Source organism: Somniosus microcephalus, chromosome 11 (genome assembly GCF_052327205.1).
Source record: "Somniosus microcephalus isolate GS21.2 chromosome 11, FLI_Smic_1.0, whole genome shotgun sequence".
Taxonomy (NCBI): Eukaryota; Metazoa; Chordata; class Chondrichthyes; order Squaliformes; family Somniosidae; genus Somniosus; species Somniosus microcephalus.
In genome coordinates this window covers 18,599,200-18,611,297 of record NC_140997.1, presented here as the reverse complement: position 1 = coordinate 18,611,297, position 12,098 = coordinate 18,599,200, and the positions used below count along the sequence as shown (strand labels likewise).

The 12,098-nt window shown below is 46.9% G+C and overlaps 2 protein-coding genes across 2 annotated transcripts in view; one reads left to right on the top strand and one right to left on the bottom strand.

The window, feature by feature from the left end:
• Window positions 1–7,818, bottom strand: part of gper1 (G protein-coupled estrogen receptor 1) — an 80,407-nt gene extending 72,589 nt beyond the window's left edge. Inside the window, exon 1 of the mRNA XM_086000266.1 lies at window positions 3,723–7,818. The gene's annotated coding sequence lies outside the window, so the exon portion shown is untranslated. The remainder of the gene's footprint in view (window positions 1–3,722) is intronic.
• Window positions 1–12,098, top strand: part of chlsn (cholesin) — a 437,761-nt gene that overhangs the window by 130,517 nt on the left and 295,146 nt on the right. The window lies entirely within an intron of this gene.

The following is a 12,098-nucleotide window of genomic DNA, read 5'->3' as shown; positions in this document are numbered from 1 at the left end:
CCCCGCCGACCCCCACCCTTGCCGACCCTACCCACGACCCCCCGCCGACCCCCACCCTTTCGGATAAGGGATAGTGCATCCTTTATCCGCACTCCCGCAAACCGAATTACTCTGAAAACCGAAGTGTTTTCGCGCACCTTACGAAATCCGAAATTTTCCTAAAACCGAAACACGGCTGGTCCCGAGGTTTTCGGATAAAGGATAGTCTACCTGTAATTCATGGGATGTGGGCGTCGCTGGCAAGGCCAGCATTTATTGCCCACCCCTAATTGCCCTTGAGAAGGTGGTGGTGAGCCGCCTTCTTGAACCGCTGCAGTCCGTGTGGTGAAGGTACTCCCACAGTGCTGTTAGGGAAGGAGTTCCAGGATTTTGACCCAGCGACGATGAAGGATCAGCGATATACTTCTAAGTCAGGATGATAGGTGACTTGGAGGGGAAATGGAGGTGGCGGTGTTCTCATGCGCCTGCTGCCCTTGTCCTTCTAGGTGGTAGAGGTCGCGGGTTTGGGAGGTGCTGCCGAAGAAGCCTTGGCGAGTTGCTGCAGTGCATCTGGTAGATGGTACACACTGCAGCCACGGTACGCCGGTGGTGGAGGGAGTGACTGTTTAAGGTGGTGGATGGGGTGCCAATCAAGCGGGTTGCTTTGTCCTGGATGGTGTCGAGCTTCTTGAGTGTTATTGGAGCTGCACTGATCCAGATAAGTGGACAGTATTCCATCACACTCCTGACTTGCGCCTTGTAGATGGTGGAAAGACTTTGGGGAGTCAGGAGATGAGACACTCGCCGCAGAATACCTAGCCTCTGACCTGCTCTTGTAGCCACAGTATTTATGTGGCTGGTCCAGTTAAGTTTCTGGTCAATGATGACACCCAGGATGTTGTTGGTGGGGGATTCGGCGATGGTAATGCTGTTGAATGGCAAGGAGAGGTGGTTAGACTCTCCCTTGTCGGAGACGGTCATTTCCTGGCACTTGTGTGGTGTGAATGTTACTTTCCACTTATCAGTCCATGCCTGAACGTTGTGCAGATCTTGCTGCATGAAGGCACGGACTGCTTCATTTTCTGAGGAGTTTTGAATGGAGTGTTGTATTTTTAAAAAACACAGCTTGTGTTGTATATAAAAAAAAAATTAGCCAGTGATGCATCTTGGCAGATGGTGTGAGATATGGAGGCTTAGAGATGATAGCAGTTCTCTGACACTGTTATCGATCAAGGCTGATGCACTTTCATATTTTTTATCTCTGTACCTCTCATTGCCACATGTTGAGGTCCATTAATGGAGCTCAACGGCAAATTTAGGGACTGATGTCAGGAAATTTTTCTTCTGCAAAGAGTGAGCAACGTTTGTAATGAACTTGCAGTACTGCCTATTTCCACCTCCATAACATCGCCCGTCTCCACCCTTGCCTCAGCTCATCCGCTGCTGAAACCCTCATCCATGCCTTTGTTACCTCTAGACTTGACTATTCCAACGCACTCCTGGCTGGCCTCCCACATTCTACTCTCTGTAAACTTGAGTTCATCCAAAGCTCTGCTGCCCGTGTCCTATCTCACACCGAGTCCCATTCACCCATCACCCCAGTGCTCGCTGCCCGTGTCCTAACTCACACCGAGTCCCGTTCACCCATCACCCCAGTGCTCGCTGCCCGTGTCCTAACTCTCACCGAGTCCCGTTCACCCATCACCCCAGTGCTCGCTGCCCGTGTCCTAACTCACACCGAGTCCCGTTCACCCATCACCCCAGTGCTCGCTGCCCGTGTCCTAACTCACACCGAGTCCCGTTCACCCATCACCCCAGTGCTCGCTGACCTACATTGGCTCCCAGTCCAGCAACAGCACGATTTCAAAATTCGCATCCTTTTCAAATCCCTCCATGGTCTCGCCCCCTCCCAATCTCTGTAATCTCCTCCAGCCCCACAATCCCCCCGAGATATCTGCGCTCCTCTAATTCTGGCCTCTTGAGCATCCCTGATTATAATCGCGCAAACATCGGCGGCCGTGCCTTCAGCTGCCTAGGCCCAAAGCTCTGGAACTCCCTCCCCAAACCTCTCCGCCTCGCTATATCTCTTTCCTCCTTTAAGACGTTCCTTAAAACCTACCTCTTTGACCAAGCTTTTGGTCACCTGCCCTAATTTATCCTTACGTGGTTCGGTGTCAAATTCTTGTCTTATAATACTGCTGGGACGTTTTACTACGTTATATAAATATGAGTTGTTATTGTAATGGAGGCTAAAACCCTTGGATCATTTTAAGCGGCTACAGCTGAATGCAGTGATGGGGACTGTAGGTTCTTCTGGATGGATGAATCAAGACAGGCCGAATGTTCTTCCTCATTTGTTTCTGTTTAGCATGGTTGACTGAATTTGCTGGGCTTCATTTTTCAGCAACATTTTTAAGACTCCCCCCACCCGCCTCCCTCCCCACGTCGAAAAGAGAAGTAATTTGAGATATCGGCGAGTTTTATAGGTTTGTTCTTATTTCATTCTCTGCACTTCCCCCTGCCTCTTCCCCCCCGTTTCTAACTCATAATTGTCCTAATTTACATATTACAAAGAATTACATTGAATTTACAGCACAGTAACGGGCCATTCGGCCCAACTGGTCTCTGCCGGCATTTATGCTCCACACGAGCTTCCTTCCCCCCCCCCCCCCCCCTTCATCTAACTCCATCAGCATAACCTTCTACTCCTTTCTGCCTCGTGTGTTTGTCTAACTTCCCCTTAAATGCACTTATGCTATTCGCCTCACCCAATCCACGTGGTCTTCCCTGGCTTAACCTGCCCACTGTAATATGAATGCCTCACCCAGTACATCGGGGCCCGGGCACTGTTCTGCATTCATCTTTGTGTTGAGGCCAGTAACTTTTTTTTCTTCTCCAAAACTATCGAAGAACATAATACTCGTTGCCGATATTGCATGGCAGTGCTGGACACTGCTTTTAGTGCAGTGAGGAATTAATTGGACCGAGCCAGCCTCTCTTCCCAGTACAGGACAGCACTCCACCTTCCCTTCTATCATTAGAACAAGAAAGAATAAGTGAAGGGGGAGCACTTCATTCCCAGCCCCATACCCCCCAAAACTACTAGATGTTTTAACAAATAGATTTATTTCCCCCTCAGTGGCGACCTGCCTTTTGTCACTGTTTCTCTGCTAACGCCAGTAATGAGATCAGCCCTCTGTGGGCCCACAGGGAGTCCTGTCCTTTCAGTTAACCGTCATGACATTGATTCTATTTTCTTAGCCTCCAGAGCTGCTGATCAATCATGAAATTGGGATCAGAGCCACACGGTGTCAGTCGATTGGCTTTGATCTCAACCCACAGCCGTATAGATCATGGCTCAGGCTAAAGGTAAATAGAAGCAATCAGCCTCACACGACAGTATATTTACGCAATTCAGTGGAAGTGATTCTTTGTCGTCCCCCCTTCCTTAGTTACTTGTTATATTTACAGTAGCACTGACGTGGCTTCAGTTCTGCTAAAATTGGATCGTGCCACAAAATGGGACAATATTTTATTACAATGCCCTGTGCAAAGCTTCAAGATTGCAATGATGCCAAAACATTTATTTTAATGACAAAAACAATTGGATACACATCGCTCAAAACTAACTCAAAAGCGCGTCACATATAATTGCTTTGACGTGCAGTGACTTATTATGTAGGCAAATGTGGTAGCCGTTTCGCACACGGCAAGATCCCACAAACAACAAGGTGATTGTTTACCAGTTCACAGCATCAGGGGTGACGTTGGTTGAGGGAGGAACGTTGCCCAGGAGAACTCCCTGCTCCTCTTCGGAATAACGCAGTGGGATCTTTAATGTCCCACCTGAACCACAGGAACGGGCGGACAGGACCTCGGTTCAATGCCTGAAGAATGACAGCTCTGATAACGCAGCACTCCCCCGCACCACTCTGCAGTGCCAGAATAGATTATGTCCTCAGGGCCTGGCGTGGTGCTTGAACTTTCTGGCTGAGAGGCAAGAGTGCTGCCGACTGAACCAAACTCATGCATTTGTAATTATATTGCACAAAAGTCAGAGTAATTACATAGGAATGCAAGAACACACAGGACCAGAAAAGGCCATTTTGATCCATCAGGACAGTTCAAAAAAACAGAATACACAGTTCAGTAACTATATCCTTCAATTGATTTTCTTAACAAATGCCTGTCCAACTTCCTGTTAAAATTACTGAGGTTATCAGCGTTGACCATCTTCCTGGGCAGTCCATTCCAATCATTCACCCCCCCACCTCACCTGTGTGAAGTAGTGATATCAGATCTGTTTATTCACATTCCCTTTTCTGAGCTCCATCCAATTCCCACTGGTCATTTACAGGGACTCCTCCAGCCCTACAAGCCTTTGAGATCACTGCGCTCCTCCAACTCTGCCCTCTTGCGCATCCCCGATTTCAGTCCTTCCACCATTGGTGGCCGTGCCTTCAGCTGCCTGGGCCCTAAGCTCTGGAATTCCCTCCCTAAACCTCTCCACCTCGCTACACCTCTCTCCTCCTTTTAAGACGCTCCTTAAAACCTACCTCTGACCAAGCTTTTGCTCATCTCACCTAATATCTCCTTACGTGGCTCGGTGTCAAAGTTTGTTTGATAACGCTCCTGTGAAACACCTTGGGATGTTTTACTACGTTAAAGGCGCTATATAAATACAAGTTGTTGTCATTTTGGGGGCCATGGTAAACCGCTTCTTATGCCGCAACTTGTCGATATCCTTAAGGATCTTGAGTACATTAGTAGCAGCAACTGGTCTGAGGTTGGGGCAGAGGCAGGTGATAATACAGAGATGGAAGTAGGCAGATTTTTGTATAGAAACGATATGGGATCAGAAGCTCATCTCGGAGGTCAAATAGGTTGCGAACAGTTTGATTCCGCCTGAGACTGCAGCCTTTTCAAGAGGGTTCACGGCGCAGATTTGACTCATTCTGGTCTTGCTCACTCATGAAGTAGCACACAGAGGAGAAACAGGCACTGAACAGTCGAAGCGAATGGATTTTAAGAGGGTAGCGAAGTAGCAAGGTTTTCGGGAGGGAGTTCCAGGGAGTACGGCTGATCTGCAGAACAAGGGAGGGATGTACAGGAGAACAAAGTTGGAGGGCTGAAGGGCGCATCCTGGAATTTAGAGCTGGAAGATGTTGCAGAGTTATTGTAGGGTGATGCTGTGAAAAGATTTGTGAAGAAGAGTTTTGAATTCATTGCATTGGCTAATGAGTAGCCAATGGGTGTTGATGAGAACAGGGGTGACTGAACGCGATTTAGTGCAGGACAGCATGCGAATGGTGAGGTTTTTGCACAAATTGGACTTCAAGTAGGGTGGACCTCTGGAGATGAGGAAAGCACAGATAAGGGTTTCAGCAGAGGTGGGGTTGAGGGAAGATTGGAAGCATTGTGAAGGTGGAGGTTGTCTTGATAATAGATATGGAGGCTTGACCAGGTTTCCGAGTCTAGGTAGATGTGTTTGGGACCTAGTTATTTGATATGCACTAGCAGAAAACTGCTTCAAAGTTGAATGTGGTGAAGTATTGTGTTACTGTAGTACCCAGTCCTTGCCACTGGATGGAAATGTAATGACATCCTACATGCTACATAATTCTATTTATTGTAGTATCCGATTCGAGTCACTGGATTGTGCTGTGTGCTACTTCAGTTCACAGCTTTGCTTCTGCACAGAGCCATCAAGTGGTTTGAATCCAGGACAATATCTATTGTTTTATTACCGAGAAACAAGACTGAGAAAGACGGGCAGAGTGAGAAATAGATGGAGAGTGAGAGGGAGACAGAGACATTGAGTGACGGACACGGAGCAAGGAAGCCAGACAGAGACAGAAAGAAATAGTGCTGCAAGCAATATAATGGGTAGCTAAGGCACCTCTGCTTCTGATTACTGATGGATTTGAGACCTTTTGTTTCATTAATCATCACAGAATCATACATACAGCACAGGAGGCCATTCAGCCCATCGTGCCTGTGTGGGCTCTTTGAAAGAGCTATCCAATTACAGGAAACTCTCTGGTATCCGGCACCGACGGGACCGGGATGGTGCCGGTTGATTAATAATTCCGGATGACGGAGAGGGTTATCTACCGAGGCTATTTTTAACAAACAAAAATTTTTAAAAATCAAGAAATGTGCAGTATGCAGTAATTGGGTACTCCCGGCAGCGCGGGAGAGTCAGACTCCTGTTATTGAGGTGTTCCGGCTTCCGACAGCGCCAAGAAGCCGAGTCGTGTTGGTTTGGAGAACTACCCCCACTGACTAACTCGGCCACCGCGGGAGACTCGGACTCGGCAACATTGCCGGTTATTGAGGTGTTGTTTTCGGAGTGAGAATTTTGCCGGTTAATAGAGAATTCCGGATATTTAGGTGCCGTTTAAACGAGAGTTTCCTGTAGTCCCACTCCCCCTGCTCTTTCCCCTTAGCCCTGCAAATTTTTCCTTTTCAAGTATACACCCAATTCCCTTTTGAAAGTTACTATTAAATCTACTTTTACCACCCTTTCAGGCAGTGCATTCCAGATCATCATAACTTGCTGCATAAAAAGATTTCTCATCATCTCCCCTCTGGTTCTTTTGCCCTATGAAATTTGTATAGAAGGTTTCTAGGTGGAAGTAAGCATCCTGGAGGTCATAGAATGGTTACAGCACGGAAGAAGGCCATTCGGCCCGTCCAGCCCGTGCCGACTCTCAGCTAGTCCCACTCTCCCGCCCTTTCCCCGTAGCCCTGCAAATTATTTTCCTTCAGATACTTATCCAACTCCCTTTTGAAAGATAAGATTGAGTCTGCCTCCACCACCCTTTCAGGCAGTGCATCCCACATCTTAACCACTCGCTGCGAAAAAAGTTTTTTCTTACGTCGCCTTTGGTTCTTTTGGCAATCACCTCAGGTCATAGAAAAGATACAGTAAAATTAAAGTAAGTGTATTTTAGCCATTTCGTAACCATTGTCCCCCTTTCCACTTGGGTTCTCATAAACATCTGTGCCAATTGATGTAAAAATGTAAGTTCTTATTTTTTTCCTCCCAGCACCACTGGTTATAGATTATAATTTGAGCATGACTCGAAGGTTGGGATTCGTGCAGATAGGGGTAATATAATTTGGGATATAATTCAATTTTTTCTGATTTGATGCGTGGTCTGTCTGAAATGAGTAAAAGAGGATGTGGTGATTAGCTGATGCTGGTCCTGGCTTTCAAAAGCTTGAAGATTGTCAGAGGAAGGAAAGACTGAGGGAGGCAGGGAGTCCCACGGTTTCTGGGGGACCTAGGGAAGGATGAGCTGGAGTAGATGAGTCTGAATGTCAGCACAGCGGGGACATTGGGAGGAGGAAGCAAAGGCCGGAGGTTGCTTAAGAGGATCAAGAGGGGAGCGGTTAGCGCAGCACCGAGGAACGTCGATAAACCAGAGCAAGATTAGCGAGCCTGCGACGGACAGATGTTGCTGGCTGGAGGCGGGAGATCAGCTCTTGAACAGATTATTTTTCTTGTATCCTGCCCAGCTGTATGAGAGAGCTGCTAGAGCAGCCTCATCAGATCAGGGAGCAATATTTCAGTTTGGGATGGGCCTGGGCTTCATTGAGAGTTAAGAGCTGTTGAGGCGGGGAGGGGGGAAAGTGTTCAGCAAAGGAAATGAAGCTTCTTCAGGCAACTTTACTAATGGAGAAGGTGAGGGAATTCCATTTGAAGTCAGAGGAGACAGGAATGTTGAGAAAGACTACAGCCTCAGTAAAAGTAGGAGATGATGGCTGTTGGTTGGACATGCGAGTGACATGAAACAGTAGAAATGTTATCCTAGTTAAGTTCCCTCTCTTCAACCCCTCCCGCCCCCCCCCACAAACTCCAAGATGCTGAGGCTAATTGACATTATATGGTTAGATAACATCAAGTGAAAACGAGGAGTTATTAGAGTGCCAATAGGACTGGTATAGAACTGGTATTTACTAGTTTTGTTGAAGAAGTTTTGGGTTTCTGGTTAAAAGTAGTTTATTTGAAGTTTTAATTGATTTCTGATATGGTTATGGGACTTTGTATATTGTGGTGTTATTTAGTGTTAAAGCAAGAGCACAGACTTGAGCATGAGGTTCGTTCAGTTTATTCAAAGCAGAGATCAATAGATTTTTGGATACTAAGGGAACTGACGGATATGGGAATAGTGCGGGAAAGTGGAGTTGAGGTCGAAGATCAGCCATGATCTTACTGAATGGCGCCGCAGGCTCGAGGGGCCGAATGGCCTGCTCCTGCTCTTACTCCTCATCTCTCTCAGGCAGTCCCTCGGGAACCAAGGATGACTTGCTTCCACACTAAAAATGAGTTCTCAGGTGACTGATGAGCCCAATGCGGGACCTACAGTCTCTGTCACAGGTGGGGCAGACGGTGGTTGAAGGGGCAGGTGGGTGGGGTGCTTGGGTTGACGTGCGCTCCTTCCTTATATGGCTACCGACCATAGAGCACATATACCAGAAACGCTGTTTACGGAGGTCACGGTCCATCATCAAAGACCCTACCCACCCCAGCCAGTCTGTTCGCCCTCCTGCCATCTGGGAGACGCTACAGATGCATTCGCACCCGAACGACCAGATTTAGGAACAGCTTCTTTCCCAGGGCTGTCATCCTACTGAACTCCACAAATAAACTCTAAAGCCTGCACATCTGCCAATGCACTTTATTATGGTTATGTTTATGTTAATGTATTACAAGCCAAATGTATGTTGAATGTTAAATGTCTTAATCTAAATGTACACTCTCGGGAGCCGCAAGCCTACATTTCGTTGTACTGCACTTGTGCACTAACAATGACAATAAAGTTGATTATGATTATGATTATATTCTTATGGGATCGAACTTGGGACTTTTATGGCCGAGCTACTGCCTTCATAACCAGCTGAGCTGAGTCAGTCAGTAACGTGCGAATAAACTCGCCCCTGAGACCCACTGAAGGGCTTCCAAATCAGCAGCTTGGTGTTCCAGTTGACTACCTGTTACCAGACTTGGTGTAGCCAGAGATAATGTAGCAATACTTTGCAGTGACAAGCATTTACTGCTTTACCGTCACTACATTACAGTGGAGTGCTGAGAAAAGCTTTCTTTCAAAAGGAAAGAGAACTTCTTATTTCAGTCAACTAAGTGAACTCTGCAGAGTCATGGCTTTTGTTTTATCCAGATTAAATTAATTTGTGTGGAGTTTGCACATTCTCCCCGTGTTTGCGTGGGTTTCCTCCGGGTGCTCCGGTTTCCTCCCACAGTCCAAAGATGTGCGGGTTAGGTTGATTGGCCATGATAAAAAATTGGCCCTTCGTGTTAGGGGGGATTAAATACGTGGGGTTATGGGGATAGGGCTTGGGTGGGATGGCTGTCGGTGTAGGGACCGGGTGCTAGGGTTTGGATGATCAGCCATGATCTCGTTGAATGGCGGAGCAGGCTTGAAGGGCTGAATGGCCTACTCCTGCTCCTATCTTCTATGTTTCTATGTCACGGGGGGCGGGGGGGGGGGGGGGGAAATAAAATGCTTCTAGCGTAGTCAGTGGGTTAGTCAGTGGGTAATGGGAAACGACATTCAAAAACCATAAGCTGGGGGAATAAACGCTGCTGGTCTCTGCTGTTTGGCCGATTTGCTTTTTAACTAAAGCGGGAAAGGAAGCAGGAGGTAAGGTGTCCCCGTCACCTTTTTAAAACTCGCACTTTCAGGAATCGGTGACGCACACAAATCAAAACTGCCTTATGACAGTGCACATTCTTTACACAGTAATTCTATAATAACTATTGCCCAAATGAATGCAAATAAAATGGGTTTCCCGGGCCATTTGCCGAAGCCTGGAGTGCCACGTGTGTGACCCGTAGGCTGCAGTCACATACCTTTGTTTCATTTCCTGCCCTGATTTAACATCTGGCCAGGTGGCACACAAGCAATACCAATTGTACAATATTGTGGCGCCAAGTTGGCTGATGATATTTTGGGACACAGTATCTGAGTAATTTGAGACGCGACATGTGGTGAGTGCAGCGTGCTCGGGAGGTACAGGTGACTTTGGGCCCATGCTTCCCAAAGCTCTCCACCACTGAGGGCTTCCTCGCCTCCTGTCTGGGTCTGCTGTAGACTGATTGATTGGAGATTGAGTTCTATTATCGTATCATGTGATGGTAGATGGTACCAGGATGGTCGAAGGCGAAGTAGATGGATCTTGGCTCTTTTATAGTCTAACAATTCCTCCGATAAGTCAACCTCCTTCATAGATTTTTGAACAGTCTGCGTAAGAGTTAGTGACGTTTTAAGTCAGTTCCCCAAAATTCATGCTGTCCACAAGCACCAAACAAATTCATTTGATGCTTTAAGCGCTGTAGGCTGAGCTAACGTGTTTAATACATTCACGTACAGTTAAACAGTTTTGTTCCCTTTAAGATAGTACTGAACTTTTTACGTTTAGTATCCTTCAAAAGATGGACACAGTCAGATAAGATCTATAATCCAAGAACCGTTAGCATTTAGCTTTTCAAGATCAGAACCAAGGTATTCAAGGAAGGAAGCTGTAATTTTTGCATCATTTTTATATATTACGAAAGTGCATGTTTTTCCAAGTTGATCTTTAGATGCCATTTGTAGATATGTATTCAAGCGGCCTTGCAGGAGCTGATGCCACTTTTGCTTTTGTCCACGGAATTATATGGGCTTTGAAACCACTTTGCAATCTTCTGGCAGGCACTGTTACTCTTGACTGCAGTGCAATCTTTAATAACTTCTTGTGCTCGTCCTGCATTGGCAAGTGTTCACAAGTTTAACAAAGAGTCATTTGTTCGTCTTCCCCACTCCGTACTTTGCAGTGGAATCAGCTGGATCAATGGGCCTCAACAGCACAGTTCACCATGTTGGACGGCTGTGGTTCCTAAAGGTTGAACAGGATCCACAATGTAAAAGTGGGATTTTTTTTCGGTGCCGATGGTGAAACAAGTTTTACAATTTTTCGACTAAAGGCAGAGCTGTACTGCAGGCACGTAGCTCTACGAACCGCTTCTTCTCAACCAGCCGACTTGGGTGCGTGACCAGTTTTACGCCAAATCTCTCGTCCAAGCCCATTCTTTCAGTTCACCGCAGTTACAGCAATGCTCCACTTCTTCAGTAAGAGGCAAAAAATTAAAATGCGTAACCCTCGTCACTTTCTGCGCACAGCAAGTGTTGTTTAACAGCTCATTAGTGTTCACTCTTAATGTGATGCCATCAATTAAATTGACTGCCCGTGGGTAGTTGCAGGGCTTGATCTGTGGATTTATTGACCGCTAGAATAGAACGCGGGTTTTTCTTTTCCCAGTCCGGGTGCCTCGGAGTTATGATGCTGTTCAAGTTGTATAACCTGTGGCCTCGTTGGTAAATAGGCTGTGAAAGGAAGCAGCAAGTCCTGCGGTTTTAGGAGTTGATATTCCTTGGAACATAGAAGATAGGAGCAGGAGTAGGCCATTCGGCCCTTCGAGCCTGCTCCGCCATTCAATGAGATCATGGCTGATCATCCAAATTCAGTACCCTGTCCCTGCCTTCTCCCCATATCCCTTGATCCCGTTAGCCTCAAGAAATATATCCAACTCTTTCTTGAATATATTTAATGAACTGGCCTCCACCGCCCTCTGTGGCAGAGAATTCCACAGGTTCACCACTCTCTGGGCGAAGAAATTCCTCCTCATTTCAGTCCTAAATGGCTTACCCCTTATCCTTAGACTATGACCCCTGGTTCTGGACTCCCCGGCCATCAGAAACATCCTTTCTGCATCTAGTCTGTCCAGACCTGACAGAATTTTATAGGTTTCGATGAGATCCCCTCTCAAACTTCTAAACTCCAGTGAGTATAAGCCCAATTGACAAAATCTCTCCTCATACGTCATTCCTGCCATCCCAGGTATCAGCCTGGTGAATCTTCGCTGCACTCCCTCCATGGCAAGAACATCCTTCCTCAGATAAGGCGACCAAAACTGCACACAATACTCAACATGTGGTCTCACCAAGGCCCTGTACAACTGCAGCAAGACATCCTTGTTCCTGTACTCGAACCCTCTTGCTACGAAGGCCAACATACCATTTGCCTTCTTAACTGCCTGCTGCACCTGCATGCTT